The sequence below is a fragment of the Callorhinus ursinus genome, unplaced genomic scaffold, assembly GCF_003265705.2.
Source record: "Callorhinus ursinus isolate GAN/ISIS: 27379988/994484 unplaced genomic scaffold, GSC_fseal_2.0 scaffold21, whole genome shotgun sequence".
In the NCBI taxonomy this organism is placed as follows: Eukaryota; Metazoa; Chordata; class Mammalia; order Carnivora; family Otariidae; genus Callorhinus; species Callorhinus ursinus.
The window spans coordinates 6,703,086-6,710,534 of NW_027397083.1; the positions used below are offsets into that span (position 1 = coordinate 6,703,086).

The following is a 7,449-nucleotide window of genomic DNA, read 5'->3' on the forward strand; positions in this document are numbered from 1 at the left end:
GCGCCAGGACTCAAGCCCAGCGGTGACGCCTCTTAGGAACATGCCCTGCTAGCCCAATGGGGGAGCATCTCCAGAGTGGGGAGCAGGAGGTGGCGGGGGGGAGAAAGCCCAGAACGCCTTCCTTATTTTTTTGCCCACATGCCAAGTTCTGTTCCCGGCAGGTGTGGGCCCCTCTGCCCATCCCGAAAGTGTCTCCCTGTCCTTCTACCTCCGCCCAGGACTTCCATGGTCACAACCTGGACGAGATCAGTTGTGCACAAACTTAAAACAAAACCACTGTTTTTAGTAAATACAAACTAAATCGCTCTCCATAACAGGCTTTGGCTCGTAACATATTCTTTGAGGCTCCCATATTCTTTTTTTTTTTTTTTAAGATTTTATTTATTCAGAAGAGACAGAGAGAGACAGGCAGAGGGAGAAGCAGGCTCCCCGCTGAGCAGGAAGCCCGATGCGGGACTCGATCCCAAGACTCTGGGATCATGACCTGAGCCAAAGGCAGACGCTTAACGACTGAGCCACCCAAGCACCCGGGGCTACCATATTCTTTGGGCAAGTGGCTTCACCACTCTGTGTGCCTTGGGTTGTCCCTCTGCAAAAGGGGATAAACAGTGACTCCTATCCCGTGGGGTCACATGGTGGCAGCCCCACACCTGGCACGTAGGCAATGGTGAGAACTGCCATTGTACTCGTAGGCAGGCAAGGAGCAGTGTGGACGGGCCGGGTTCCAGAAGCATCTAGGAGCACAACACCAAGGGGATAAATCCGTGGAACCTTGCCTCTGTGAGGACTGCCCATAGCTCGGTGGCCAGAATAATGGGGGACTCTGGTCAAAAACCCCGCTGGGGGGAGCAGGGGTTTGCAAGAGGAGGCTGGGGTCAGGCAGGGCCCCACTTTAGCAGGAGCCTGAGGAAGGAGCAGGGTGCCCAGGCAGAGGTATCAAGGACGAAAGCCCAAGTTATGGCAATTCTGGCATCTTCTCTCCTTCCTTACCTCCAGCAATGTCCAGACCTCACTCAGGGGCAGCCTCACTTGCTGAAGGGGCCAAAGCCTCTAGAAGGCCTGATGCTGCTCAGAGGCTGGAGAGGAGGTGGTGATAGACCTAGCCGAGGTCTCCCGAATTCGGTCGTGTGCTGGACCCACACCCACTCATACAAACTTGCTCCAACTGGCGAACCTCACGGTAACATTGTCAGGAATTTTGCCTGCCGTCATTAAAAATTAAATGACATAACCCATGCAGTTAAATACATTATAGTCGAACAAAGGTAATAAATAATCAAAGCTCATCATTTCCTAAGCATTTTGGTCCCTTTTTACTGTTATGAGTGCGCATGAGATCATTGAGATCTATGGCGTGTGCGTGGGAGGGTTACCCCCGCCCCCCCGTGGCGCACAACTGCAAACATCTTCCCAGCTCCTTCCAGAATATCGCCTTGGAAGCAGAAAACTGGCCTTGGGGGAGTCTTTCCACCTGGGAAATCAGCATCCCCTCCAAATCAGGGCTAATCCCCCCCGGGGCTGGTTGTTACACATTTAGGAGCACACCGCTGCCCTCCAGGGTGCTGGAGAGCCCACCCCCAACAGAGGGATGTGAGGCCACTCTTCCCTAGTGGGATGTACTTCCACCCCCAGACCTCCAGGACTTACTTTAGAACAACTGAGGAGTCTCCGGAATTGATTGGACCCATTGTTCCCCTTCCAGCCGGTGGGCTCCGCCCCCCATTGTCCGCGGCCCCTCCCAGCTGCTCAGAGGCTCCTCCAAGACTGGAGCTGGGAGGGGACTCGCGGTCAGAGCCTTGGACGGTGGCCGTGTCTATTGTGAGCTCCCGAGGATCTCGGGGTTTCCTTGTCCCTGGGCCTCAGAACCCACTGGGGAGCGGCCTGTTTATGGTAAATGATGCCTGTTTGCTTTGATTTCTAGTTCAGCCCCCGGGGCCACTTCTGTGTCCCCATAAATTAAAAGCTGCTTGTATTTGGGGGAAATTAAGCAATCCTGTGAAGGCCTGGGAACGTGGAGGCCTTCAGAGAGAGCAGCCATGCTGTGTATCAAGTCCACACCAAGGCCGGACCCTCTGGCTGGTGTCACTGGACTCGGGGACTAGGGTGACACCACATGTGCTCTAGACCCACATACTGGTTAGAAAAGAAAATAACAACAAAGCTCCATCACCACTGGCTATTCCCTTTCCATTTCCAGTCTTTGCTTAAACTCTTCCTCTTGCCTAGGAGGTGCCCCCACGCCTCCATCATATACCCCAAACTGACAGGAGGTCTCGATCTTCATCCCTCAGGGTCCTGCCCAGGATAAGAATAATAATGTCCAGGATGCACCTAATCTCAGAGTCTACAAAGCACTCTCCCATGCTTGATTTCTTTTCTTCTTTGCATTCTGTTAAAATGCCTATGACATAAAATGTACCATCTTAACCACTTTTAAACATACAGTTCAGTGGCCTTAAGAACATTGACACTGTGGTGCGGCCATCCCTACCATCCATCCCCGGAAATCTTTACATCTTATCAATCTGAAACTCTGCCTGTTAAACAGTAACTCCCCATTCTCCCCTCCCCCACTGTGGCGCCTGACAACCATCATTCCACTTTGGGGCTTTTTGATTTTGACTGCTCTAAGCACCTCCTGTAAGCGGAATGATACAATATTTTTGGGACTGGTTTATTTCACTTAATATAATGTCCTCAAGCATCATCCATGTTGTAGCATATGGCAGATCTTCCTTCCTTTTTAAGGTTGAATAATAATCTGTTGTAAGTGTATACAACATTTTCGTAATCCATTCTTCAGTCAGTAGATCCTTGAGTTGCTTCCATGTTTTAGTTATTGTGAATAATGCTGCTATGAACGTGGGTGTGCAAATACCTCTTTCAGACCCTGCTTTTGAGGTTGGGGCATCTATTCAGAAGCAGAATTGCTGGCTTGCATGGTAATTCTACGTTTAATTTTTTGAGGACCCTCCTCACTGGTTTCCACAGCAGCCATACCATATAACATTCCCACCAACAGTACACAAGGGTTCCAATTTCTCCACATCTTCTCCAACTCTTGTTGTTTGGTTTTTTGATAGTAGCCATCATAATGGGCATGAGGTGGTCTCCCATGGGGGTTTTGATTTGCATTTCCTTGATGATGAGCCATGTTGAGCATCTTCTCGTGTGCTTATTGGCCATCTGTGTATCTTCTGGAGAAATGTCTGTTCATGTCCTTTGCCCGTTTTTGAATTTTTCTGTTGCTGAGTTTGGGAGTTCTCTCTATATTCTGGATACAAATCCCTTGTCAGATGTATGATTTGGAAATGCTTTCTCCCATTCTGTGAGGGGGGCCTTCTCACTCTGTGGATGATTATCTTGTGAGACACAAAACTTCTAACTTTTGTTGCACGTTGGTGGCTCAGTCAGTTAAGCAACTGCCTTCGGCTCAGGTCATGATCCTGGGGTCCTGGGACCGAGCCCTGCATCGGGCTCCCTGCTCAGTGGGAAGCCTGCTTCTCCCTCTCTCACTCCCCCTGCTTGTGTTTCTTCTCTCGCTTTGTCTCTCTCTGTCAAATAAATAAATAAAATCTTAAAAAAAAAAACTTCTAATTTTCATGAAATTCCAATTTATCTATTTTTGCTTTTGTTGATTATGCCCTTCATGTCACATCCAAGAAATCATTGCCAAGTCCAATGTCCTAAAGCTTTGTCCTGTGATTTCTTTCAAGAGTTTTATTGTATTAGGTCTTACATTTAGGTTCTTCGTCCATTTTGAGTTAGTTTTTGTACATGGTGTGAGGTAAGGGTCCAGTTTTATCCTTTGGCATGCAGATCTCCAGTTTTCCCAGCACTCTTTGTTGAAAAAACTGTCCTCTCCCCATGGACGTGTACGTGGGGGTTAATTTCTGGGCCCTCTATTCTATTCCATTGGTCTATATGTCTGTCTGTATGCCAACACCACACTGTTTTAATTACTGTACCTGTATAGCAGGTTTTGAAATCAGGAAGTGTGAGCCCTCTAGTTTTGTTCTTTTTCAAGATTATTTTGGCCATCTGGGGTCCTATCCCATGCGTGATCTTATTGCATATGTCAATTCAACAAATACTGATTAAGTCCTCACTCTTCACCATGTTCTAGGCCCTGGGGATTGAACATGTCTAGTCCTAAGCTCTGGTGTGGTAGAGTTATGCTCTGGGGCAAGGTCAGAGACAGGCAGGGCCCAACGCACAGCATCTCCATTTCACAGATCAACACGCGGAGGCTCAGAAAAGTAAAGGAACTTGCTGCCAAGTCACAAAGCTGGTGTCAATGGAGTCTGAAATTTCCAGCTTTCTGACTCCCTTCGCCACCCCAACGAGCTTCTCTAGTCTATCCCCAGACGGTGGTGGAAGGAGGAGGGAGAGAACTGGGTAGGGCTGCTACACCCTGGGACTCCGAAGGGGCCATGTGAATGTCTAGAGGGGGTCTTCAGGCAGTTGCTATCTATGTGTGACAGAAGTCCCCTTCCAGCTCAAGAGACCTTGGGTGAAGACTAACATTACTGTGTATGATCTGGAGGCAGCAGCTCAGAGTACCTTGCCAGTTTCACTCTATCCCTTCCTCACAGCCTCTGTCACCTTTTTCCTTGCATTACAGAGATCTGTGGACAGGACCTGACATCCCAGTTGCTCTTCTACTCCCTGGAGGCAGCAGCCCTGATGTATGGTCTGTAACTCGTGTGAAACCCAGCACAGAACCCAACGCACACAGGAGCTCCAAAATGTTCGTGTGCAAAAGAAACAAGCACCTTCCCCCTCTGTCCAAAAGTGGCCTGGGCTGCCTCCATGAGATGGAGGGAACTTCTCTGCAGTGACCTGGGAGGGTTAGAAGGCCTCCGGGCCGGCTGTGAATTTGAAGAGTACGAGTCTATACCCTTTCAGGCTCCAGTTGAAAGGGAAGTGCAGAGCCTGGCTTGAAAGAGAAACTCCCAATCCATCCCTGGCGCCAGGGCACTCCCAAGAGCTGCGGGTCAAGGGGCTCAGGTCACCATTGCCCTTATCCATGGGCACAATCCCTTGTGGGAGCCCTGACACCCACATCCCCCAGCAGAGGGAGAAACTGAGGCTGGAGAAGGGAAGCCACTTGGCCAAAGTTTTAGCCTGTCTGAGGCAAGCACTTTCCATTCTTGACTGGGTTTACCATGTACACATGGATGTATAACTATCTGCTATCAATTCTGTTGGGTCTATACCCAGAGGGGAATCGCTGGATCATACAGTAAGTCCATTTCTAATTTATGAGTAACCACCATCCTGTTTCCATAAGGATTACACCACTTTACATTCCCACCAACAGTGGCTCATCATATCCCTGTAAGGTGGGCTCTCTCATCATCCTCTGTCACGGGTGTGCACACCGAGGCTGACCTGTGCAAGACCTCCGTGTGGGAGGCGGCTGCCAGGGCGTAAATCAGGCTGGCTGCAGAGCTGGTCTTCTGCCCCTGACACCACGCTGCCATGGGGCCGGTCACCCCTACTTCATGGGCTTACCAGCAGTATTAAAACCAGAGAGCCCTCACAGCACTGTCACCCCATGCCAGGCACAGGGTGATGCCCAATAAAGGGCCCTTTCTTCAAAGGGAAGTAGCCTCACAGAGCGCTCTAGAGTTTTCAAGTCAACACCTAGATCCCGATGCTGGCTGAGTCCTTTTGCTGGTCAAAATGTTTAGTGATATTTTTGTGGCATGCATGAAGCAAAGTCTTAAGTGACTTAGGTATACAGCTCAGTGAATGTTTATATTTGTGTACATCGGGATATCCATCCTTCAGATCAAGAAATAGAGTATTTCCAGCACCCCAGAAAGTTCTCTCTGTCCCCTCCCAATCAAGGCTCTTGCAAAAGTAACCATCAACTGAGAAGTATATACGTACATACACTCGATATATGCTGGCTGTTGTTGCTGTTGTTATCACCTTGGCTCCATTTCCAGAACCTTCTGCCAACTCAAGGCCACACAGTGAGGCATGTAACCCTACATGGGAAGCCCTGAAAGTCTCTTGTCAGCACCCTCAGCTCTTATTTGGGGACTTGGAGGATTCCTCGTCTTTGGAGCGTCCCCTGGGAAGATGCCTGCAACCTGGGAATGGACAAACTGTCTACTTTTGCGAGTGAAGCTTTTTCGTTCATTCCCATTCTTCAGATTAAGAAACTGAGGCTCTCTTGGAGTCCATGGCAGTACAAGCTACTGCAGCACTAAGAGGTCCCTGGGAGTTGTTGCCAGTAGGTCTTGTGTCTCCTTTGGGCCAGAACAACGACCTGTGTGGACAGAGCCCAGCCCCTCGCCCCCAGGACTGTCCTCTGGGCTCCCTCCTGAGGTCGCCGTCCCCAGGAGTGGCTGGAGGCGAGACCACTCTGCCAGGACAACCTTAGGTCCACGCGGCCCCCTGTCTTTACCACTCCAAAGGGCCTCACCCTCCCTGTTTCCCATCAACGCCTCAGCGTGCATGAAATATTAGGAAAATGGGGCTGAGTATTAGGTAATGACTGTCCAATTTATTCTGACAGCAAGAACCAGAGGGAGGAAATTGACATTGGTGATTTTACTTAGGCCCTGACAACCTTAATTAATCTTCACTCCTTTCCCAGAAAGCAGGGGCCTCTGACGGCTGTGCTGAGCTCAGGCAGAGGCCTTGACTATGCTGACTGCCCTGGGAGGTGTGGAGAAGGCCGCCAACTTGGGGAGCCCTAAAGGACCCAGCCTGGCTCCCAATCAAACCAGGAGTTCATCCTGGGTCCCTCCAGGCAAGCTCACCAGCCGAGGCCAGCCTCTGAGAGAGGCACAGAAAGCCAGAAAGCCTCTACCCCCTTCTCAGAAAGGAACACCGACGGCTGGAAAGGGGCCTCATCTTGCCTGATGCCCACTGTGAATCCGCCCCACAGTCCTCTAGCAGCTCAGAGGGCACCACAGCTCAGCAGCAAGGATGGCTATGTCCTGTCAGTGGCCTTCAGGGGGACACATCCAGGAGAGGGCAGCATGGTTAGGGTAATGTGAAACCCAGGCTTCCGATTGCTGTCCCGGAGCTCACTGCTTTAGAGCGCACCTGCCCATCCAGGTTCTGCCAGGCCGTCGGGGAAGGGACTAAGGCTCACCGGCCAGCATCCCCACCCTGACTGCCTCACTGCGAGTCCCCACTCCATCCCTCGATCATCTGGCAAAAGCTTCACTGATTTTCAGGGCCCCCCAGACGGGGTTACGTGCTTCACTGACTTTTCAAACCAGTCCTGGGCACCACCCCTTCAGTGTGTGGCTTTGAGCTGGCAGAAGGTTCTAGACACTGGGCCAAGGATGATAACAATAACAGCCAGCACGTATTGAGTGCTTCCATGTGCTACGCCCTTTCTTATCAGGTAAACGCTATAGGATTTGGGGTCCTTCAACACCTCTGTGAAGGGCATGCCGTTATTACTCCTTTTCTCAGAAG

At 50.5% G+C, this 7,449-nt stretch overlaps 1 long non-coding RNA gene across 1 annotated transcript; it reads left to right on the forward strand.

Annotated features, from left to right (window-relative positions):
* Nucleotides 1–1,777: 1,777 nt before the first annotated feature.
* Nucleotides 1,778–5,908, forward strand: LOC141374753 (uncharacterized). The gene is made up of 2 exons (XR_012381878.1): nt 1,778–1,890; nt 4,625–5,908. It is a non-coding gene; the product is annotated as an uncharacterized lncRNA (long non-coding RNA).
* Nucleotides 5,909–7,449: the final 1,541 nt, after the last annotated feature.